Source organism: Triturus cristatus, chromosome 8 (assembly GCF_964204655.1).
Source record: "Triturus cristatus chromosome 8, aTriCri1.1, whole genome shotgun sequence".
Classification (NCBI taxonomy): domain Eukaryota; kingdom Metazoa; phylum Chordata; class Amphibia; order Caudata; family Salamandridae; genus Triturus; species Triturus cristatus.
The window spans coordinates 370858804-370885080 of NC_140591.1; the positions used below are offsets into that span (position 1 = coordinate 370858804).

The following is a 26277-nucleotide window of genomic DNA, read 5'->3' on the forward strand; positions in this document are numbered from 1 at the left end:
GATAAGTTCCATAGAAATGAACCCAGGAAATAAAGTTGAAACCAGAATTACAAGACCAATTTTTGCCCTGAAACGACCAAGTTTTCTGTAAACATATTATATGTGCTGATGCTATGAATGCCTGTTAGTGTATCAAGTTAGTTTTCCCTGTTATTCTTGTGACATTCCATTAAACAATTGTAATCTTTATTGGAGTCTCAAAAGTAGTCATACTTGTTCCCTGGGTTACAGAGACCATATTGCTAGTATTTTGTTCTCTACAATTATTTCTACAAGCCTCTTCTCAGTAGACATGGCCTTTTGATACCATCATTGGATGTCAATCTATATCACCCAGGGACTCATGGGAGACAATACCCCCTCAACTGACAGAAGGTGACTTACTTTAACTTTAGAAGGATATTTCTCTTGTTTTACTATGAGGCACTCAGGTTTGTAAAAGAAGCTCAGGGGATCAGCTTATATCTTTTCTTCCAGACAATTGTTGTGGTAATGAAAGAAATGCAACCTTTGTAACAAATAATTAAGAATGGGAGGGGAATTCCCCCGTGTGGTTGTCTTAGACATGCCTAGCCACTTTATTCTGCTTACCATCATAATTCCTCCTGCAGAGAACTGACCTTTTGCGATAACCAATGAACTGTCTTGTTTTTGAAGTCCCACCACATTTCGTGCCTTGGAACCTTAATGAAGTACAGAGGGGAACACCTTTCAGTATTATAAAGCAAAGACTTGCAACCGGGCATATATGAAGCACACCCTTTGTACACAATTGAGGGCCTTGACCAAAGCTAACGTGGATCTGTTATGACCTTCTATGGTTCTCGCCCTCATATGTAAGCAGGTAGGGAACAGGTTGGGTCTTCTCTTAGTTAGTTCTAAATCTGCGCTAAAACATGTGGATTGTGGCAAAACACATTCTTGTGGCACCCTTTTCTGGTCACTATTTGTGTCACTACTCTGTCCAATATTCTTGTGTGTTAATAACAACTCAACAGGCCCCCTTTTTTGGGCATCACATTCATGTATGGTGGAGACAATCAATATGGGATTAGCGGAAACCAGGAAACTTTTTAATGTAGGGGCAATGTCTTCAAGTTTAGTCCTCACAGCATCTAATGTTATTTTGATGTAATGCTTGAACAAATCGAAGTTATTTGTAACCACCTTTGCCAATGAATCAAAATCTATGTCCTTCAGTTCATGGGGGTTCAGCACACCATTTGTAGCTGTCAGTCCAAGACTACCCTTTAATTGACCCAGAGCACACAGTGATGTTTTGTGCATGTGGCTCTATGTTGAGTTCTCTACCTTTTGGCGGTACGTGGGTTTTTGCCTGTGGGAGGGGAAGTGGTTTTGGCACTTAGAGGGGAGTGTGATACACAAGGATTAACTATCAGTTCACTGGTCTCTGAGTCTTAATTGATAGCAAACCGTATTCCCCCCTTGTACGAATTCAAGTTACTGGTTGAGGAGGGAGAAACCCTACTCAACCATCAACCACAATCCTTGTAAGGGTGAAATCACAAGCAAGCCCCAAATTAACCTGTGCTTAACTCACTGATTGCTTGGCACAGAGAAGTCAAGCTTAGCTTACAGGCAATGTGTAAAGTATCTATGCAGCATTTTATACAGTAATAAAGTAAAAACACACACAAGAAAAATCCCACATGAAATTCTAATAAATAAAAGAAGACCAAAATGACAAAAATCCAAGCAGTAGAACCTGAGATATTCAATTTTCTAAATTTGAGTGAAAATAGTGCCAAATAGCACAAAGTGCCAACTGTGGATATCTGGTCAAGCCAGATAGGGACATAGTCAAACGTTCAGGTGGACCGCGATGCAGTGTGGGCCGGCTACAAGGCCTCAGTTAGTCCTGCTGAATAACAGTACATTAAACCCTGGTTGTGGAGCATTGCAAGGTCACCCGTTGATGATGTGTCGTGCAGCACAGACGATGCGTGGGTTCTGAGCATCTGTGAGGCTGTGATGCGAGGTCCTGCCTCATCATTGAGGATCCTGTCAACAAGGGCCTGCAATGCGAAGTCTGGCATCAAGGATGCGTCACACAGCAGGGGTGATACATTGGTTCAGAGGAGCTGCAGGGCTATGATGCGAGGTCCTGCATTGTTGTCAGGAAGCCTGTCAATGAGGACTTGTGTTGTGAAGTCCGGCGTGGAGAATGCGTTGTGCAGAAGTGTACATGCACCGGTTCCATAGAATTGTGAGGCTGTGATGCAGAGTCCTGGTGCTAGAAAAACTCTATGCATCAAAACAGATGTGTCAGCTCTACTCGGCAGAGGAGATGAATCAGTTCTAATGGATCCACATATGGGATGAGTCAGAACCAGAGGACAGCCACATGACTTTTTCAGGCCCTTGAGTCAGTTCAGTGGCAAAGGACGAACAATTTTTTAAACCTCAACTTCTCAAAAATTAACATATGCTGACAGAATATGCAACAATGAAAGTGAACAAAGAGCTTCACGAAGCACTGCCTTAAACATGTCCCAAGAAGTGAAGAATCTCAGGTCCTTTGTTGGCTCTGAGTTTTGCTATAAGAGTAGGGACTGTGCCATGAAAAGTGTCACCTGTGCAAAAATTGCACATTTGCTTTAGCACATATTCACCTGTATTTCCTTCATTTATATATCTAATTGCCAGTTTGTGTGGAGGCTTTTTTCCTGGTTTTTCACAGATGTATGTATCACATTTTTCGTCAGCTGGCTACATCTTATAAAATTGTTACCAATAGAGAAAATAACTAAAACAAGCACTGTTTTAAATTAATACAAAGCATGATTTTGAAATAGTCACAGGTAAGTACAACCACATAACCTGTGGACTCACCATTGAAAATGAAATATGTATAGCTTTGATAATCACAACAGGTCTTACTCTTCCAGTTGAAGTTGTATACGTATAGATTCTGTTACTGACAGAATCGGTCAAACCTTCGATGACCGGAAATAAAAGAAAACTGTTAAAATGATTCATCAAGAAAGGAAGGAAAGCTGCTATAAGAGGTGCAGCAAATGTCTATCTTAAGTCAGTGAGGTTTGGAGAATAAGACTTTTTTTTTAACCAGGGACCATAGTGAATTTATGACTTTGATTTTGTTTATCTGACTCACGGAAGGGAGTCAGTTCCTCTGTTGTGGCAGAAGTACTAGAGGTCACTGTCTGCCTACTGTTTGTAGTCGCAGGGGGATCTATAATTCAGATCGTAATGCCCTCACACACCTGTTAGGGTGTCATGCTTCATCATAGGGCGCTCCTCGTCAGACCGGCGCTGCAATGTCCAACGGGCCTGGTGGCATCTTTAGCGGAGTTCTTTTGATCTGAGATCGCCGTATGTGAAGGGTGTGTGTAGGTAGAGATTGAGAACACACAGAACACACGCTAAGATTCACTCAATCTCTACCTACACACACTAATATAAGAGTTGTTTGTATTGTGGCAGTATGTGAATGCTTTGTCTGTTGTATGTTTTTTATTGAGGCCTTCTGATATGGAACTTTAAAAAAAATCTCATGTCAGCTGCATCAAGTTATTCCATATTCCAATATTTCCTGGTTCATACCATTGCACACATGCCTCTGTACTCATACAGCACCATAAAGTAAGTTGCCCGTGTTCTTGATAGTAGTGGCATGCACTGCAGTACATTGTCAAAATACCTCCTTAAATCTACCTTCATGTCTGAAGGTCTGAAACTCATTCAGTCACGAACCTCTTTTGTTTCTTTTGAGAAGTTGCAACAATCTACAAGAGAGATCTTAAAAAACAACTGGACTCGCACACTGTTACAATCTACTTTCTGGATGGATGGGTTTGCTGTGAACTTATGTACAGAAGAACTGAACACATAGTTTCAAAAAACAAAGTGTATGTGGTGGAAAAGCAATCTTATGCGTTGCCAAGCGCCACACCATGAATGTCATTACTTGTGCTGAATCACAAAAAGGGTGATTCCAATCTCGCAATATGCAGCGGCAAAATCGATCAATGGAAATACACCATCCTCTAAGATAGCCATTGAGATATGGTTGTAGATATGTATGATGTGTTTGCACCCAAGTGATGGCATATTTGGGGCTAATCAAGAGTTGTTGGTAAACTTATCTTGCCATGCTCCAATATTTTCACAGTATATATCAGCCAAAATGAATGTATCTGCTTAGTAAACTAAAAATGAAATTCATACTGTCAAGAAAAGCACAGAAACAGATTTCTAAATTTCCAGATTAAAGACCACATGTGCAGTGCTGATAACAAATAAATAGTTCTTCAAAGGAGTATTGAAGCACAAACGTGCACTAGAATCACATAAGTGAATACATGCAAACATATAATTTGCACCATTGCAAATATTGCAGGACCAAATTACACACTTTTTTTAATGGGTTCCATTGTGAAGAGGCCACATTGAAATAATGAGAGGAGTCATCATATTTCCCTTGATCAGACATCAAACGCACTGACCAACAAACCCATGCTAACTCCCCATAGCCTGGTTTAATAAAAGTAGCAAACTTAGTGGTTACATTGTGCCCAACACAAATAGCAGACAAAAAAATGCAATGGAAAAGGTAATACGTTTGGGGTTTTGTAGAACAAACTCAGAGAGGCACACAACTGACTGGCACACATGCACCAAAAAATGGTGTACTGCACAGAAGCAAACAATACTAGAGACATAATTTCAAGCATACAGACCAATGGTAATAAGTATGCCTGTCCAACCGTGGAAGAAAGCGATTTGTATTAGCTGGGCACAGTATCCTGTGCTGCAGAGGGCGTGAGGTAATATGCAGTAGGGAGCACAAGTTAATGTGCACCACAGGGCACAAGCTAGTATGCAATGGGGTGAACAAGGTGATGTGCAACAGGGCATGTAAGAGTAAGATGCACCAATGAAGCAATATTTATGCACCTCAGGAAACTATTAGGAAACATGCCTCTCATCGAGGTGAGGTTCTTTGAATAAGGTCACTGCATGTGTCCAGGAATGGAACACTAGGTAAAATGAAACCTGGGGCGTGGCGATTAACAGAGGCATTAATGGTAGATTGTTATGAACCCCAACGTACCCCAATATAGGCCTAGGTAGTTGCATGACCCTTTACCTACATTTGTACTACCATTGTTCTACATAATGTGTCTGGCGTTGACCTTTTACCTTGTTAAGTGCTGAATAAATGTTGTGTGGTTTTCTCCGAAATCTAGCCTCATTTATTATGCATGAGGATGCTCAGAATCACAGCAGGATTACCATCTTCTGCATAATAACTATGTATAAGGGTCACCACTATTGCCTCCTTGACCGACATACCCATAGTACACATCTAGGTAGAAACCTTGAGTGTACATTTTGGGTATATAAGCACCACATCTACGCTGGGCAAACCAGAGGAGAAAGACTTCCATGCTGACACTCCAGCACGCAATGGTCTGGCATCCCGTGCCGGGTGTCCATCTCGTGACCAAGACAGGGTCCTTCTCTCTCCCACATCAGGTAATGGGGTTAGCACTATCCTAAGGGGATTCTTGGCTATTCCCATACATACATGCTAGGTACACTTAGGTACATCTAGTTAGGGTTTGCATCGTAGGAGTACACATTTTATGGTTATGTATCTATATGCCTGCATAAATTCATTGTTTTAGTAATAGAATTCTACCTTTTCTTTACACTGTCGGTGCTTATAACCCTATACATATGTTTATGTTGAATGGTTATTGCAGCACACGTATTTTATACTAGAATGACGGTGGTTCAATAAATACTTATTGAAAACGTCCCCACCGTTTATTCTGTATATCTCTCTTAGAACGAGTGAGTATGAATGACTGAGCGAAAGGTACTAAACTGTTTCCACGATCCCTGAGGGGTCGGGGTTGCCATGTTCGATAGTTGCCAGAAGCTATTCGCCGAGGGGTTCATAGTGGCACTGTGAGCTAGCTGTTTTAACAGACTAACATATCCTTTGGGGTGTCTGAAATCAGTCTGAACACCAGTCCGGTAGTTTATGTTTTCTAAACGCTCAGATCCTATACAGATTTATAGGAAATGCATAACAAGATGAAGTAGCAGTTCTACAGATACTCATAAATGCCTTCATGGCTTGGCCCCGTACTTTGTAATATGGCAAGTATGAAAAATGGTTCTCAGGTGTGACAAAAGAGTGATCATTACACAAGAAAGCCACTTAAATAAAATATTACTTTAGTGTTACTATGAGGATAAGAGAAAATTCACAAAGAGATTAATACTGAAGCAGTACTACAGGAGGCTAACTTAATGGACTTATAAATGCCTTCATGAATTGGCCCCTTGATTTTGTATATTCATTATGCATGTTTGTTTTTGTTTTACAAAGCTAAACATTCACATGCAAAAATGTATCTAGATTCTAAAATAGACTACAATATTGAAGTAATTAATCAAAAAACATTGGAAGAACATCTTGTCATTAGAATTCAAATAGCTTACAAATTGCAGTTTAGCACAACTAATTGCCATAGAACCACCTAAAACAGAACATCACAACAGGTTTTCACTATCTGCACATCCATTATAAGCATGAATAAATCCAAAAGCAGTGCTGGTGAGAGATGAGGTAGTGGGAAGGCGCATATACACTTTTACCAGAAACCAACATCTCTTTTGGTCAGGTCTCTCATAGCACATACCTGCAGTCCATTTATTTAGGCCTGAATCAGTTTGAATCTATCTTCTTTAGTTTCAAAGAAATTCTATTACAACATCCGAGAATGTCAGAGATCAATATTGTACAATGTCCTTGCAAAGCAAGCTCCCAATCGGCAGTGGACTTTGAAATCACCTAAAAGTTTGAAGACATCCAGGTGCAGAAAATTAAGGAATCCGAAAAAGCACAATTACTTTCCTTGAGATTAAGGGCCTGAGTTGGAGTTTGGTGGACAGGATACTCCATCGCGAACGCAACAGAGAACCCTGCAGGCCAAACTCTCTGTCCTCCAGCCTCATTAGGGAAGGAAAGATCTTAAGTGTTACATCTACGAAGCCCTGTTGGCCTATTGATGGAATACTTCCTCCAAAGGCCCAATAGAGTAGGAGCTGTCAGGAGGAGGGCATTACTCCACCTGGCCTATTTAGGGTGGATGCTGTAATGTTTTTTTATTCCTAACCTTCCTTGAAAGGCAAAACATGCCAGTGAAGGACAGGAAAAAAACATAATAACGCCCATACTGTGGGAGAAAATTTTCAGTGTGAGGCAGTCATTAATGTTTTGTTTTTTCTAAAACAAGGTCCCGCTTTGAGAGTTTGTTTTTGAAAAACAATACAAATTCTAAGTTTTAGGGGCAGCTTTCAAAAATAACAGTGGCGATCCACCAAACTTTTAGTTCATTGTAAGGAACTGCTGCGGCAGTAGTTCCCTTCAATGTCTAGGGATGACTGTAGGGGCGGCAGTCATCTGTAAATCTGGCTACGGGTAGTCTTTCAGGGTGGCAGAGATTGTGTCCTTTGACAACCTGACGGACTGTACTCCCCTCACCACACTCTTAACAGGCTGTACAACGTTTGCTAAGGCCTTGACTCTAATGTTATGTTATGTTATGTTATTTATTCTTTTGTATAGCGCACGGCTACTCAAAAAGAGTGTCCCGGCGCTTTAGGAGAAGGAGTGCTGCAACATAATAACATAACAACGTTAGAAGAAGAAAAAAAGACCGAATGCCAGACAAATACATGCAAGAAAAAACAGGCTACTGGGTGAACAGACAGGTTTTAAGGCCTTTCCTAAACGCTAGTAGGCTGGTAGCTCCCCGCAGAGTGAGTGGCAGAGAGTTCCACAACTGTGGCGCCAGTAGTCCAAAAGAGCGGCCACCCAGACGAGCTCTCTTCACACGCGGAACAACCGCCAAAAACAGGGATTCCGACCTCAAAGACCGGGTCGGATGATAGAAGACCAGTCTCTTTTGAAGGTACTTTGATCCCACCGCGTGGAGAGCTTTATAGGCCAGAGTCAAAGCCTTAAAAACAATCCGTTTCCGGATCGGGAGCCAATGCAAAATTTTCAACAGGCCCGATACACTGGCCCATCTATTTAATCCGAAGATAGCTCTCGCAGCAGCGTTCTGCACCACTTGGAGCCGCTGCAGCAAATACTCCGGCAGCCCCAGGTAAAGAATGTTCGAATAATCCAACCTGGACCCGATCAAAGCCTGCACTGTCAGCTTCCTATGCTCCTCCGACAGCAGGGGAAGGAATCTCCGCAGCATCCTAAGGATGCCGAAGCAGATGCACGACACCCCCAGGATCTGGGATTTCAATGTTAACCCCTTATCCATCTTGACCCCCAAGTTCTTGGCTACTTGGGAGGAGCAAGACGGGGGAAACATATTAATCGGCCACCAGGCCTGCCAGTCTGGCTCTGTGTCGCACCCAAAGAAGAGAACCTCCGATTTATCGGAATTGCACTTGAGGCTGTTCCGTTGGAACCATTGAAAAACAGCCCCAAGGCAATCCCGAATGCTCTCCCCATTAAAGTCTCCACCTCTCATACATGAGAAGAGGAGCTGGGTGTCGTCGGCATAGGATAAGAAAGACCAATCCATTATCTGATTACAGCAAGCACTGGAAGATTATTAAATCTTACGCACAATAATGTTTGGCTTTTAATCTTATGTTTTATAATATGATATTGTGTGATATTCAAACCACCCATATAGTATTCACAGTATATGTTATAACATCTTAGAATGGCTCTTGAACAAAATAAGACATCATAGCTTCTCCGACAATCTCGTTATTAGTCCCTCTAGTTTCCATTCGAAAATCAGTTTTGTGTTACTTAGATCCTAGAATTCGGGGCTTAGTTTCAAAACAAGCCATTTTACCCAAAGTGCTAAGTGCAATTTAGTTGGGCCTCGTACTATAGTTACTGTCTCTTTATAGATGTTTAATCTCAGGTAAATAAGAATGATGCTCTTAATGGTAAACAGACTCATAAGAGTAAGACACAATGCAACTACCAAAATTCATGTAAATATTTCTAATTTTCATAGTATTAGTCCCACAATCTGTTGTAGTAGTGAACACTCTACTCAATCAGTTTTCTTAAATTTGTGAGCCAGACCACGTCACCATGCCTTGAAACTGGAGTTAGTTTTGAAGGATACACATCTATTAATGTTTTAGTGCAATAAACACCAAATGTGTAATGCAACAGTCGAAGAATGAGCTTTGTGTTTCTTTACTACACTATATCTTCTCAATTTAAGTTCTATGTGGAATATAATTTCTAAATACTTATATATTTTCACTTGGTTAAGGACACTTCACTCAAGGGCCAAGAGACCTGAAAAAGTAGTCTGATCAAAAGTCATAATCTGTCTTTTACGCTTACTTATTTTCAGTGAGTTTCTCTGTGCTAAGACACTTAAGATGTGTTGGAGTCTAGCTGTAGTTTGATTGTCCAGCAACAGGTCCTCTGCATAGACGAGATCACCAAGAGTAGGCGGAAAAGTTGGGGAGAGAACACATCCTTGTCTTACACCAGTTTAACATGACAGCTTTGGTGGAGTATTCCGCAGGTCACCGTGTGGAAATTTAGCTTGCAAACTGAACATTATCTGCGCCATCTTGCCCCTCCCCAGCACCACGCACAGCGAACGCACGGCTGCCATTTTAGGCACCCCACTCTCTCCCCACTCATTGTCAATCGCCAGCGCGGTCCCCTTGGCGCTGCAAGCATCCCCCGCGCGCCGGCCACCCCCGCTCTCTCATACAGGCCATAAACCCTCTCCTTCAGCGCGACCCTGCTACGGAACCACATCCAACCGACATCCCATACATGGTCATGCCTCTCCTTTGATAACCCCCTTCCTCTGCGCCCCATTGTCCGAACTGGTCCCAGGCCATCACCTAGCCCTGCGGATGCAGTTTATTGCCCCTACTGTAAGGGAAACACCCCGCATCAAAGGGATTACAGTAGATCAAAAGCCCCTACTCCCTGAGACCGGACCGGTCGCACACACCCCCAGGAATTGGCGGAATACCCTGCTGCGCAATAGCCATCTCCTACTGTGGGTGGGGTGGGAACTTCTACTGTATCTATGTGTGGGAACGGATCTGAACCGGGGCTTCAGGGGATATTCCCCCGCACATCAAGGGAATCTCAAGAATGTACTATGTGTAATAAAGCAATAAACCAGTGTATAAGAGACGAGGTCTCAGAGATGCAGTTAGAGCACCTCGTGACGATACCTTGCTGTCTGATCTGATGTGTTCTGCTCCGACGGAATAAAACTTTGTTTCCTGCCTTCCAGTCTCCGGCGCCTGCCTCTTTTATTGGTAAATTATCGAGTGGTATGAGAGGCGATTACCGCCGGGCAATTACTTGAAAGGATACCGACTGAAACTGCCGCTACCATTTAACAATTGGCGTCCCAAACGTGGGGCCCATCAGCGACACGTGGATCCAGTGGGAGAGGTCCCGACGACAGAGTGAACGACTGCAACGATCGGGAGAGCTCCTGCCCAATAGACCCTCGTCTGGCAGCCGATCATCCGAACTTCACTGGTTCCGAGCAGACCTCTCTCGAGTGATCTACGGTCCTGACTGGGAACCATCAGGAGTGCCGCGGCAAATACGGAGAGTAGAGGACGATCGGGCGCTGGAGGCGGAAGACGAGAAACTGTCCACGCGGTCCGGGTAAGGTCGTGATACACGACAAATTGAGAAATAATTGATTGATTGTTTGAAGCTTTGGAAATTCTAGTATTGCTCATTGATTGCTCTTTTTTGAGATATTCGCTGTCTACAAACGGGGAGGAGTAGAAATACTCTCTCTCTCTCCCTTTGCAGATAGTGAAGGGTAGGTAACGCAGACTTTTGTCCCCGTTGAAACCCGTCGTGCCTATCTTTATCTCCCCATTGATTGATTGTCCGAACATTGATTGTTTTGAAGAATAGTGCTTTTTGAGATATTCTCTGTTTGCAAATAACGTAGAATAGGAATATTCTGTCTAGTCTTTGCAAATAGTGAAGGGTAGGTAACGCAGACTTTTGTCCCCGTTGAAACCCGTCGTGCCTATCTTTATCTCCCCATTGATTGATTGATTGATTGTCCGAACACTAGTTGTTCGATATTGGTTCTTTGGAGGTATTCTCTGCTTACAAATAACGAAGAATAGAGATATTCTGTCTAGTCTTTGCAAGCAGTGAAAAGATAGGTAGTGCTGACTTTTGTCCCCGTTGAAACCCGTCATGCCTATCTTCTCCCCACTGATTGGTAGTTGGTTCTGCCCGGACCGCTTATTAGAGGTGAACCACCCGGCTCCACTGGAAGGCACCCCTAATAAGGACATGTTCACTAAATATGGACTAGTCGCCGTAGCCTATAGCAAGCTGTGGCATAAATATACCAAGAAGGACCCCGAAAGTCAGTGGCCACTGATGGGATCCTTCGACGACCGCAAGATGGAAGCACTAGAAGTAGCTCTGCGTAGCAATAAGACGACGCCTACTATGCTTGACAGTATTGGCATGTGGCGCAAAGAAGCGACGCAACGGAAAAAGAGGGAAGAAGTAAAAGCAGAAAAGGAATTACGAAAGGCAGCTCACCTTGCCGCTAGAAAGTTAGAAGAAGACATAAAGGAGAGAAGGGAAACTAAACTAAGACAGGAGCCCGAAACCTCAGGCCAGTACGCTGTTAGGACCCCTTCTCTGCTCTACCCTGAGTTGTCCTCCAAGCAGCGAACGAATGACGAATTACTGTTAGGTCCCCCGATCATTTACATGCCCCCTCCGTATGCACCCTCCCAATCAATAGTGCAACACCCACAACCCCCGAACACGAGCGAAAGCAGTACAGGGGCCTCGGCCCTCACGGCCTCCGCGCCGGCTGAGCCTCTTGTGCCGAATCTAACATCGACTACAACGCTAGACGACCATGAGATAGGAAAGAAAGAGTCCACCAGAATGAATCGATTAACTAAGGATGAACGAGCAGGAATTGACAAGATAGTAGGGACGCTGGTGGAGCGAAAAGAAAGTGAGGAGTATATAACAGACGTGTATAACTCGTATGCCGACGGACGCAGACGACACTTCGTCGTACGGCTCTGTTATCACGCCCTGAACGCATATGAGGATAGGTACCACGATAAGGGTCCCGAAGGCTTAGCGGCCCTATATAGGAAGGTAGACATTGGGGAAGAAAGAGAGGGCGATGTAGCGAACCTCTTCACTCGTACACTCGAGGTCTACCGACACCTTAAAGAACATGGACAGACCACCAAAACAGAAACCCCCATAGCAACCAAGCCCCAGGGAGGAAGGGCCGATGCCATGATGCCCATTAAAGAAGCTGCCCCCTACTGGGTTCCCCCACGGGGTCAGGGAACACACGACGACATCAACAGCCCAGATGCGAAGGGAAGGGTTGTATATAACTGGGTCTATCAGCCATGGGACCGGCAAGATATTTTGACTTTTAGAAAGACTCTACCCGACTTAAGAAAGAACCCGACTGCCTTCTACACGGAATTGGGTACAGCCTTAGGCTCAACGATAATGACGTTAGCAGATATCGACTTGTTCTTTGGGCTATGCCTGCCGGCTGATGTGTGGAAACAAATCCGGAAAGTTGACCACGCTGAGCCGTTCGGATATACCTGGGTACAACTCGATACCATAGATAAACAGCGAGAACCAGGACAGAAACCCCCGAAAGCCATCTTAGAGCTCCCAGACAAGATTGTACAAAAGCTGAAGACTCTAATCCCAGAAAGAAAGGTAGACTGGTCGATAGTGACGGCTTGCCGTCAGAAACCCCAGGAAGATGTGTCTGAATACTTCTCCCGATTCGAGACTGTGTTTTCCGATTACAGTGGCCAAGACATGACCACCGCAACCGGACACCACCTCTTTGTCCAGAATTATGTAAAGGGTCTGTCTCAAGAAGTTTCCCAGAAGCTACAGACCAGCGAGAGCAGTTGGGCAGCCTCCAAACCCGCAGCAATTCTCCAGATGGCCCAATACTACAAAAACCAGAAGAACGAGAACGATAGGGCGTCAGAGAAGAAGAAAAAGGAATTAAAGGAGAGGGTGATGATAGCACAGTTGCAAGGGGTGACCATAGGAAGGGAACCCCCAAAAGAGAATTACCAACCAACCGCCCCAAGAAAACTACCCCCTAGAGACCATACACCTACACCCTACAACGGACGGATAGACTTAGATGGGAATCAATGTGCGTTCTGTAGAGGGTTCGGACACTGGAAATCCCAGTGCCCGGTCCTTTTGGAACTGAACAAAAATAGGGACCCCAATAGACACAACCGGAAGTTTGTTGATACCCACCATCAACGTCACCACACTTGATTAGGATCACGTGCAATCGAGCAACGCCATTTTTTTCCGAATACGCTAACCAGATCGCTGATACGTACAACGCTCCAGCAAAATAGTATGGTCAAACATTTTTAATAAATTATAAGTATAACAACATTCCGGCAAACTGAACAGGTTAGAACATGTTTTAAACAACTATTTACATGACAGTCTGCTGCGACCTGCATCCCAAAGCATTTACGTCCACGTGACACCGTCCTCGCCTCTCCTTCCTCGAAGTTGCAACATTGGCCTGTTTTGGGCGGTCCTTTTTAGTTGATTTTGGGCTATAAAAGCCATGCAAAAATCCCTTGACATCAGTGGCGGGCGATTGTGCGAATAGGCCGGAGGCTATACGAAGCGCCGGAGGGCTGGTGCCCTGGCGGGGGGAGGCGACGCGGACGGACCTCCCCCACCTCCCCAGGTGGAGGCTTGCCAGGCACCCCAACCATCTTTAATTCGCCGGCCAGCTAAGCTGCACCCAGCCATCTTTTTCATCGGCCTGCTGAATTTCACCCTGGCACGCCGTGCGGATCTTCCCATTTACTTCTTCCTTCAATAATGGAGGGTGCCCTGGCGGGGGGAGGCGACGCGGACGGGCCTCCCCCACCTCCCCAGGTGGAGGCTCGCCAGCAGACGAGGGCACCCCAACCGCATCTTTCACACGTCAGCCAGCTGAGTTGCGTCCTGCCACTTCATTCGCCGTTCGGCTGAGCCGGCACCCCTGCACGCGACCGCCAGGCAACCACCCAGGCACAGGGTTCACCAAGACTGCCGCTAGCACCCGACGCGGGGAGTGGGCCCCCGCAGCCAAGTAAGTAGGGGCCCACTCCGATGGTGATACCATCCGAACTGCTGTTGTCGCTGCTACTGGAACCACTCCGGTGGCAATACCATCTGAACTGCCGCTGTAGCTGCTGTTGGCCCCTCTCCGATAGCCGTACCGAAGAGCTGCTGCTACTGCTGCCATTGAACTCCGGCGGTTGACCCCTCCGGTTCCAGGCCTGGCCCACCGTGAGACAATTCTGGACTCGAAAGCTTGTTTGCTAGGGCATGGGCCCCACCCTTGACAGAACGCTCCCCTCAGCCTTGCAGGATTGGTTGGAGTCATTTGACATTCGACTCCTGCGGACTTCCGGTAAGGACAAAACCACCGCCATTGCTCTTTTGCCCCCGGGCGGCAGCCGCCTTGCCTCCGCTTGGTGCAGTGAGAAAGTAGAGCGTCGGCGGAAGAACCCGCCTGCTGCCCCGCCCTAAGAACGAACCATGGCATTGCTACAAGGTTGCAGTGACGCCATGCTGACGCAAAGTTGACGCTAACGAAAGTTCTCGAACTACCGAAAGGAATTCTGGTTCAACAGCTAATTCATGGAAAGACTTAGACTGTGCACTGACCCGACCCCGCCCCAAGATGGCGCTGATGTAGGAGTGGCCTACAACTCCTTGTGGCGTTCCAGTCACGTGACATTTGTGTTAAAAAAGAGATATATATATATGTATGCGATGCTTTCACACATGATGGTGGGAAAAAGGGGGGAACCGATTTTTATGTTAATCCAGTGTTGCTCATGTTGCTCGACGCCTCTCACACCGTGGCCGGTCTATGGCGGCTGTAGGCCCGTACTTCCATACTGACATTGTTTTAAATAAAGGGCTTCTTAAAAAGGAATTACGAAATCAGTGTCATGACTAATCATCTAGGTTGTTGAAGGTTTTTCTTTTAAATAAATGATTGTTACTCCTAAGCGAAAGCATACAGATAATACAGACACAATTTGCCTAAAAATCTTTTTGTTTAACGGAATTTGTACCCATCACGCCTGCCCTTTTTCCAAGAATTGTCAAATCAATAATGAACTATAACTTAAGGTATATGTCGCACGCAAGGTATGGTATCCTGCACCATAATACACGACCAATTGAGAAATACATGCACGACCAGGGAACGCGAATTTAGGAGATGAATGAACTAGAGCATCTTTGCCTCGAACTAAAGAATAATAGGTCCGTGGTATTACCCACCCCTGCGGCTAGCCTGGTACATGGTAGGTAGAACCTTTCGTGTCTGCGCGCGCTGGGGTATTTTGAATACTGCACCTCCCCTCCCCTCTTATTTTCCCCTCTATAGGTCACGACGAAGTTCCGACTGATAAGTGGAGTGGACACGGACCGCACCAAGTTCAATATCAGGGAAAACATAGACAAATGTTGCGAGATAGTGCGAAAAATTACAGACCATCATTGGGAACATGAAAAACTGTATGATATGATTGTGCGTGTGTACTACGATTATACGATATGAATGTGTATGCATTTCATGTTTGGGTCACTTGAAGAGAGCGTCATTGTATGATTGAAGTGCTCGTCCACCGATCAAAGGGAGGAGAATAAAGGGTCAGACAACCCATAAGATAAACTACAAAATACTAAAGGTACGCAGCATTGCATAGGAATAGAGGACAGGAAAGGAGAGGTCCCCGTGCTCAACGCAGCCCTGAGTCCCCGTCTTGATGCATGTACTGTCACACCCTATCCGGCATTTGTGTGTGCGTGACCACCGAATTTATGTCTTTTCCCCGCTTGTGTTTTCTTACATGGAACAGACCCATGCTACTCCATGTTGTATGTGCACCAAGTGGCCTATTATCTTACCCATCTCTCTCTCTCTCTCTCTCTCTCTCTCTCTCTCTCTCTCTCTCTCTCTCTCTCTCTCTCTCTCTCTCACTCTCTCCCCCACCTCCCTCGCAAAAGGCTCTTTCTTGTCCTCTTTCTTCTTGAATAAATTAACGACATACAGCTCTTTGGTAAGTGTATAATTGGCCCGAACACGGTGGTGTTCGAACAAAATTGACAGAAACAAAAACGACCATACTTTACCACGTTACTACCTCTCCTTTCTGCGAACGTTAAGCCTAATCGGCTGAGAAGGAAAGGACAGGTAAGACGACTGATGTCTCCCAATCTGACCCTCAACACGGGGACTATATGTCAGTGGTTTTTGTTCTTAAAGGACACCATCTCCACCACCCAGAATTACCCCTGACCAATTAGCCCGAAATAGAATGTCTAAAGCACCCTGTTCTCCCAGAGATAACTCCAGCCCTATACTAGCCGTCTCAGAGTATCCCGAACGAAACAGCTGATGGCCCTGTTTTAAACTGATAAAGGGTCACCTACTGTATGAAAAGGATACTCATGAACGCATGACAGTAGCACCTCGCACTTACGGGTATTACCAAACCTTGTATTATAAGGCGCAGAAACCGACACCTAGAAGGCCAGACGATGGACAGGGACACCCACAGAACCCTGCACCACAGCAGTAATTAATAGATTAGTAACACGCACATTAACATCAGAGTTAATAGACACCAATCATGTAATAACAGATAAGAGCATTTCCGCAACTACTCAGTGGTTGGGAGAGAGAATGAAGTATGTAAATGTCTTCCCTGCCAAGATCTCTAAGACTTTCGTTTCTTATAACCTATTCAAGGATAACCTGCAGCCATCGGAAGAGAGGGGTCGGACGTGACGCACAGTCTGGCTGCGGATCATAAAGCATCTATGACATCGACCAAGGGGGAAGCGACGAAGCAACAAGGGTGTGAGACGAGACACCATTATCAGAACAATGAGCGCGAAGGGCTACATCGAGGCCCCTGCTCACTGACCAGCGTGCCTGAAGTCTCAACCCGTCGGGCCCGACTGATGGGCTCAGTGCTGAAAAGATTCTGCTCTCCTTGGTCCGCATTTTTGATCCGATCCCATGCCACCCCATTCTCTCTTCCTCTTTCATTTGGACTATGACTTTGACCTACTACCGAGGAACAAAAGGCCGGCACCCTATCTCAAAAGTACCTGTGGTGAACTGTGTTAAGGAACAGGACTGTGATCAAAGAACAGTGAGTGGTCACACCCTGCCACGTGAAGAAATCGGATTTGAGCTGGACCTTAGTTCCACCGCCGGTGCTCAACAGTGCCAACGAAAGAAGAACAACAATGAGAGCTTACCAGTGATAGCTCTTTATAAAACAAGGACACTGGAAAGAAGAACCCATGTCAAAGTTGAAAATCCTCTCCCAACCACCTTATTATATTAACTATCTTCTTATCAAGTTTTCATGATGTTGCATCAATCACTTCCGACTGTACACTGAGAAGTTAAGAAAATGTAACTTTGTATAGTAACATTCATACAACACCAGCCATGTACACGACTATACTGCAACTTTGAATGCACTTCCTCCTCGCCTACTTTATCAAACTGTATGAGACAATGTACAAATGTGTCAGATTACTCCTGCCTACCCTAACGACTCTGTATCTTTAAAATGTGTGACGAACATTGACGATACTGTAACTGAAAGGCTAACAAAGGTGAATATTGGCCGGACAAGCTGGCGAGATATGTTAAAAGGGAGGACTGTGGAAATTTAGCTTGCAAACTGAACATTATCTGCGCCATCTTGCCCCTCCCCAGCACCACGCACAGCGAACGCACGGCTGCCATTTTAGGCACCCCACTCTCTCCCCACTCATTGTCAATCGCCAGCGCGGTCCCCTTGGCGCTGCAAGCATCCCCCGCGCGCCGGCCACCCCCGCTCTCTCATACAGGCCATAAACCCTCTCCTTCTGCGCGACCCTGCTACGGAACCACATCCGACCGACATCCCATACATGGTCATGCCTCTCCTTTGATAACCCCCTTCCTCTGCGCCCCATTGTCCGAACTGGTCCCAGGCCATCACCTAGCCCTGCGGATGCAGTTTATTGCCCCTACTGTAAGGGAAACACCCCGCATCAAAGGGATTACAGTAGATCAAAATCCCCTACTCCCTGAGACCGGACCGGTCGCACACACCCCCAGGAATTGGCGGAATACCCTGCTGCGCAATAGCCATCTCCTACTGTGGGTGGGGTGGGAACTTCTACTGTATCTATGTGTGGGAACGGATCTGAACCGGGGCTTCAGGGGATATTCCCCCGCACATCAAGGGAATCTCAAGAATGTACTATGTGTAATAAAGCAATAAACCAGTGTATAAGAGACGAGGTCTCAGAGATGCAGTTAGAGCACCTCGTGACGATACCTTGCTGTCTGATCTGATGTGTTCTGCTCCGACGGAATAAAACTTTGTTTCCTGCCTTCCAGTCTCCGGCGCCTGCCTCTTTTATTGGTAAATTATCGAGTGGTATGAGAGGCGATTACCGCCGGGCAATTACTTGAAAGGATACCGACTGAAACTGCCGCTACCATTTAACAACCGTTCAATGCAAGACCTCATGCTTTTAAATGTAGATTAGATGAGACGTGAAGGAGTCATAAAAGAAATGTCAGCAGGGCTATAGCCATAATATATTATGAGCTATACAATTGACTCTTTTAAAAAATCGATGAAAGCATAAGAGGAGCACTGAATGATGTGCAATTCAGAGGCATGATTCTGTCTGCATTGTGAGGGCACGGGATCACTTGCAGCAAAAGGCGCATTGTGACATCGAATGGGGCCACATTCCAAGCGTGGAGAGTGAGTGCAAGCTCATGTCAGAACATTCTTAGGTTATCCCTTGTCAAGCATGAAATTTACATCCTAGCCTTTCTTAAATTTTGGTATGAATTAGCATTTTTCCAGAAGGAAATAAGCTTGACTATAAATACTATTAAGTAATGAACAAATATCAAGACCAGATTAAGGGCCCGATTTAACTCTTGGCAGTGAGAACACTGTTGCAACGGTGATGGAGTATCTTCACCACCAAGAATGCAGTCGACCCACCACATTTAGATGCAGTCAGACCTTCAGGTTAATCACGGTGGAGATTAAACCCTCTCCAATGGCCCTGGGGAGCAAATGCCATAGGAGAAATTACTACATGTCCACACATTCGGTTTGGATGTGCCGACATGTAGTCATTTTTTACTATTTCTTACCACCAGGAAAAGCCTGGTGGTAAGGAACGGGGATTTTCTTTTTGAAAAAATTTAAAAAATGTTTTTTGTTACAGGACTTCATCATTCTGATGCAGCCCTGTAACAGACAGAAAAATGCATAAAGGCAGATCCTGCCACTGCCTTTATAAATGACCTCCTACTAGGCAGTCTTTGAAAAATTTGGTGGGCGGAGTAGTTTCAGCCAGGCAGGCATAAAGTCCTCCGCCAGGCCAATGGTGACTACTCATTCTGCTAATAATTAAATCTGGTCCAAAACGTCACTCATGCCCACTTGGAAAACAAGTGCCTAACCTCTCTTTTAAGGCATTTGAGTGATGTGCCTAGATCAGGACACTCTGTGAATGTTGGCGCCGGAGATAAATGTCATTTATGCTTAGGCATCCTTGTAAAGACAAGCTTAACTCACAAACAGTCAGTTATTCATGCTACCATAGCTACAAGTGACACCTACCAGCTCATATGTGAAGCCTTCAGGCTGGCCTGGAGTTTTAGGCAGCAACATAATGATTCCTGGGCATTTAAGCCAATACCTATAATGGGGAAAAAAACTCAAGTCAAAGAATGCAAAGTTGTGTTTGGTGAATATACAGAACTATCTGAATGTGTCACATATTTCATGCAACAGGTTGGAGCTATGTTCATGAACATATGGATAGACCATTAAAAAAGAATCCCCTCCATGCTGACAATTTGACTTCCTTGTGGTATGCTGCTACAAAATGTTTTCTGTGTGCCGCTTTCTGAATACTAAATTGTCTTAAGTATCAATATAACTTTTTTTCCTGGCCAACGTTCACTTCTGATTGGTTACATGCAAAGAATTACTGCAATAGAAAAAGCAAACGAGAAGAGGTTCACTGGAACACTTGACATTCAAGTAAACTATTGTACGACTCAAATGGTTTCTGTGAAAAATGAATTTCTTTATACTAATGCCCCATTGATAGCATTCGATGTGTAGCAAAATAGTTATCATACTCTTCAGAAACTTTCAGAAGCATTCATTTGTTGTTCAACCAGTCACTAAGCCTTTAATTCTACCAAGTGCGCCTGCACTTACTATGTATCCAAAAGAGTTTGGCATATCAATGACGCAAGTGCCACTCAAGGTGACAGCCACACCTAATAAAATATATTGAAGAGTTGAGGGCTTCCTGCTACAAAGCATGTTGAGAAGAATATAACATAATTTCAATGTTTGTAGTTCTGAATCATGACACATATTATAATTGCCTTTGAGATTTTCAGAATGTTCTCTACCCATGAGGGTGGGCTTTTAAGCCTCTTGGTGGGTGGTAGACTTGAGCAGACCTAGTGCTGTCTGCCGATTACCATGGCAAAGGAGGGCTCTGGCACTTTTGCAACGTGAGCCCATCTGTAGCGTGGCATTTGTGCCATAGTCTTCTCTGTGGCCTTGGCTATCCAGAATGTGTTTTTGATTGTGGATCCCTACTCCAGCCTTTGAGGGAGTTCTGATGGGTTAGAGGCTGTTGGATGATGTGTGGGATTGCACCATCCTTTGTGGTGGCTTTTAGACACCCTACAGACTCTGGGGAAGCCTACAGCATTCGGTGAAGCAAGAAAGCACGCCATCCTCCGATGCCACAGTTGAAGGGTGATGGTGTCTCATATTCCACGTGAAAAACATCTTACCCTTTTGAAAGACCCTTACCGATATTTATCTGTGGATTAGATGATAGAATTTATTTGCTATGGTGATTTTGAAAGAATATCTTGAGGAAGATTATATTTACATCAGAAAGCATAAGCGGTATAACCTAGTTACACTCCATTACTTAACAAGAAATTATGTGGGTGATAATATTGCAAACTTTAGATTTGCATCTGTGCCTAAGATAATGCACACAGACTGAATGAAATCTAATGCATGACCTGTAAAAGGGGTGAACCACACATGATTAAAGCTAAGAAATGGATTGGCCAGTAAAGCAGTAAGAAAAACTACCAGATAGCCAAAATAGCAATGTTAAGGGAAATGCATCACAAGTAGGTTTTCACTACTGTACTTCGCTAGTAGTTTGTTTTTTGAGGACCATGGGAAAACTTATATAAGACAACTTCAAAATATATGTGACTATTTCCAGGCAACATGAGAGTTCAGTAGATTCATGGGAAATGCAGGTCGGAGTGATGTGTCAAGTATTCTTCAGAGACGTGAGGCTTTTTCTCCACGAGCACTGGCACTCTGAGACCACTACCTGGTGCTTCCTTACTACAAAAAGTTTATTCTGCCCTCCTCACCGCCACATGTCCTTCATTGGATAAAGCATCCTCTTCTATTTCTATGGAGATTTTACTTGACGAAATTCATCATCTCTGCCCCCAAATTGGAAGACAAGCTCCAGATTTTTTATGGCAAATTGTCCTTTCTTGACAAACGAATTTCGAAAGCGGAGCAACGCATTAGTGATCTTCAGGACTTCACAGCTAGAATTGACTCTATGCAACAAGAAATTCTATTTGATAAAATGAGGCAGAGGAATAGAAGAAACAACTTAAGGATCTATGGTCTACCAGAAGCCTCCAAAGACACAGACCTGCTTTCCTTTTTGTGATAATTTCTTCCAAAGCTACCAGATTTGCCAGCCTCTACAAAACTCAATATTCAAAGGGCACATAGACTGGGTTCTGGGAAACGGTCTCTAGCTTTTAAACCAAGAGGAGTTATCCCTTTTTAGCTTTAACATCTTGATCTCCTTAAGGTCCTCAATTCTGCAAGATCAAAGAAACACTTATCCTGGATGGGTTACAATACATTTCTTGCCCAAGATGTGTCAAGGGAGACTGCATCCAGACATAAGGCTTTTATGGCTCTCTATCCCTCTCTCCATTTGATGAATTCCCAATATGGTTTGATCCATTTGTGCTTCTTTAAAGTAACTTTCAATAATAAGACAATCACACATAAGGATCCAGAGCAGCTGAGGTAATGTATTGAGATTTAGAGGGTAAAATCAATGGATACCTCCAAACCCTTTTCTTCACGATGATATTAACCAAATTTTCTTTTTTGATGTTTTGATGTGGTCATTACACTGCAATTAAAAGTAATTTATGTTTTTTTTCTCCATTTCAGATGCTGTCTGTTCAATTACTTGTTATACCATATAATTGTGTCGCTATGTCACCACTTCTGCAGCTCCACTGACATCTCATCCTTGTTCTGTGCTGTTTCCAACCCCATCTGCGTGTTCTAATTCAGGTACATTTTACAGTCACTGTTTCTTTGGCATGTAGTGTCTGTTTTCTCTCTCTTAGCATTTACTTATTTATTCCTTTCATGTTTTCCCCTGTGCCTCTCTCCTCATTCTATTTCTCTTCCAGGTTCTGCCTTTTTTCTTTCTTTTCTTATGTCAATACCCTGTTTTTCGATTTATGCATCTTCTACCAATAGACCTTTCTATCTATATTTTCTGAACTTTTACCAAATGGAGTCATCTCATGAAATGTTAAAGGTTTGAACAATCCTATTAAACGACAGAGAGTTTTGTCTTATCTGGCCAGATTTAAATCAGATCTTGCTCTTCTTCAAGAAACCCTTTATCAGACATGGAAGCTTGCAAATTACAGAAACACTGGGTATGAAACGTTCTTGTTTCCCCACCAACTACTAAGAAAAATTGAGTAATTGTACTTTGTAATCACTATTTAAATATTTCTATTAATTCACAACAAACTGATATTGATGGCTGCTGGATAGTAACTGATGTATTGATCACCAGTATTCCTATTACTGTATTAAATGTTTATGCTCCTACCCAACCTGCCCCCATTTTTTGGCAGAACATAGTTATGAAACGTTTAGCATTTAAGAATAAATATTTGTTACTGGCGTGTGACTTCTATCAGATTACGGATCCCTTCTCAGATAGGTTTTCTAATGGACACTTTATTCCCAAAAAGATGCCTAAACAGTTCTGTTCTTCCATTGACCAATTGTCCTTAATGGACTCTTGGAGACATAAAGAAATGCTCTTTTGAGGGAATATTCCTTTTTTCCCTGGCTAATAATTCCCATTCCAGACTGGACTATATTTTCCTTTGCTCCTTTCTACTACAAAAAGTAATTCGTTTCGAGATGGGATCCATATTGATTTCAGATCATGGCCCTGTGATTATAGCCTTTGATCTAATCCCTTATCAACATAGTCGCAATTGTTGGAGATTAAACAATGCTTTACTGGAAAACTCCTAATTTAATATCTCTTTTGAAAAGTTTATGACAGATTTTTTTCATATTCATGAATTCCCAGATTCTATTATACACATAATGTGAGATATATTTAAAGTGTCAACACAAACCTTTATAATGAATTTTGTCTGCAAACAGATTATGAAAATTCTCTCTGATTCTCAATCATCCTTGTGCAAAATAAAATCCTTAGAACATAAATGTACACATCCCATTCCAAGTAGGTGTTAGAGGATTTGATGAAAGCAAACTTAGCTGTTAGCAAGTCTTCTACTGAAAATGCATCTGTTTCTCTTCTTAAATCAAGCACCAGATATTATGGTAGTTGAAAGAAACATGGAAAGCTTTTGGAAAACTCCCTAAAGCACAAAAAGGATCGAATGAAAGTGCAGTCTTTGATAAATAGTTCTGCCTCTCCTATTTTTAAATATTCGGAAATTGTTTGTGAATGTGCCAAATTCTATGAATATCTAAACACTCCAGAACACCCTTCCAAATCAGAAGATACTCAAAGATTGTTGGGCTCAATTCGGAAACCTCCCATTGACTAATTTGACTTCTCATCCTTAGAACATGTATCTGAAGAACAGGTATTTTTGGATCAATTCCAATATTAAAAGAAGAGAAGGCACCTGGCCTGGAATTTTTTGCTATTGGCGTTTACTCTTACTTTTTCTAATATATTACTCCCTAAATTATTAGAACTATATCAACATCTTCTCTTTAGTGATTCTACTAAAAGTACTTTCCATGAGGTAATTATCTGTATTATTCACAAAGTTGGTAATTATCCTTCACGTTGCAAAAATTACAGTTCAATTTTGCTAGTTAATTTTGACTATTAGATCTGTGCAAAAATGTTGGCATTGCGATTAGATCCCCACTTATCTAATCTAATTGGAAAAAAACAGGCAGGTTTTATTAACAGTAGGTTGTTGTCTGATAATTCACGTCTATTCTTAAAGTCTTAACTAAAGCAAATAGCTTCAACAAACCTCTAGGGGCCATTACTATTAATACTGAAAAACCTTTTGACAGACTTGATTGGATTTTGCATCTTTACAATGGTATGGCTCTGGACCTAAGTTCATTTTATCTGTTTCTGTGTTATATAATTCTCCAACAGACTGCATTTGTGTTAATGGCCAGATTTCCCACTATTCTCTGTTAAGTAGAGGATTTTGTCAAGGCTGTCCTTTGCCCCCTTTATAATTTATTCTATCATTTTTTGAGAGAAATCCACCAATGTTCTCTATTCTCTGGCTATACAAAGAATTCTAATAAAACCGATGTTTTACCACTAAATAAACGTTGCACCTAGGATATGTTTAATTCCTCTGATTTCTGCTGGGCTCACTATAAAAATAAATATGTAGGTCTATGGTTTGCTAACGCAGTTAAAGAAAAAGTTAATATCCATTTTAAAGCACTAACCAACACCTTTTTCTTTACTTGTGGGGCAGACTCGACTCAATTAAAATGATGATTTCTTCTTTAATTTTGTACCTTACCCTCATGCTGCTCGTTAATGCTCCCTCCTCTCACTTAAAAAAATATTTTTTCTCTAAAAATCTTTGTAGAATAACAAAACAAACTGATTTTCTTTGGCAAAACTTAAAAGAGACTGCTCTCAAGGTGGAATTAAAGTCTCAGATTTCCCTCTATTTCATAAAGCCTTCATATAAAAATAAGCTTTCTTTTGGTTGACCTCTGCTAGCACATCTTTTTCCCATTGTGAAAATTTGAAAAATCCTTTATTCACCCTTTTAAATTTAAATACATTTTTACTTTTGACCTAGGCCACCTCACTTTTCTACTTTTAGTTTTAAATTTACCTGCAAACTTCTTGAACCTTGTTTAAAGTATGGAAAATCACCAAAAGAGATCTTCCTTCATTCATCCCCATGGTATAACAAGCATATTAAAATAATATGCAAATTAATTTTCTGGCATGCCTGGAGAAATAGAAGTGTTGTGGGTCCATCAATTTTAGAACTCTACTATTATGCCTTTTTGTGACTTTCATCAAAAGATTAACTGCCCCAATAGTGTCCAATCATTCTATAAGTCTGTCTCAATGAAAATAATGTATTATTTCCTATTGTTAGATAGCACACACTCACACAACCTTCAGGAGAAAAATATGTTACCAATATAAATATGTAATCCTTTGAGCATCATTTATTTATAAATGTCTTTTGACTATATCGTCCTTTCAACAAAAATTTGTCATAGAACAAGCCCGGGAAAGAGATCTCATTTTCTCTTGGTCTGTTCAATTACCGGATACATTTAGGTCCAAATTTAAAAAAACCTTCAGAGCTGCAAATACTACCCAAGTGTTATTTTGTATATATAATCATTTGTTTATTACACCAACATCCATAGCAAGAATGTATACAAAATAATGCCTTACATTGCTTGTTATGCACCGTTTCTTACATTGTTCTCATTTTATATTACCTAAGGTCTACCGTTTTTCTTTACTTTTTGCTTTCTTCAATTCTACCTTTTTTCCACTTCTCTTCCCCTCGTCTTTCTCTTTTCTTTTCTATTCCATCTTTATATTGTCTTTCGTCCCTTACAGGCTTATTCAGCTACTCGCTTCTATTTCATTTACTTTTATTTTCACTCTAATTGGATTTTTCTTGCTTTCCCTTATTGGTTACACTTACTTCTGCTTAACATGACTTTTTTTATCATAGCACTGATTATAATATT

The 26277-nt window shown here is 42.8% G+C and overlaps 1 protein-coding gene across 3 annotated transcripts in view; it reads left to right on the forward strand.

The window, feature by feature from the left end:
• The window catches only part of SERTM1 (serine rich and transmembrane domain containing 1), a 352071-nt gene that overhangs the window by 178976 nt on the left and 146818 nt on the right, over positions 1-26277 (forward strand). For 2 of the 3 annotated variants that reach the window (XM_085621721.1, XM_085621720.1), the window contains exon 2: positions 22441-22566. The exons of the other annotated variant lie outside the window; for it this stretch is intronic. The gene's annotated coding sequence lies outside the window, so the exon portion shown is untranslated. The remainder of the gene's footprint in view (positions 1-22440; positions 22567-26277) is intronic. 3 annotated transcript variants of the gene reach the window in all.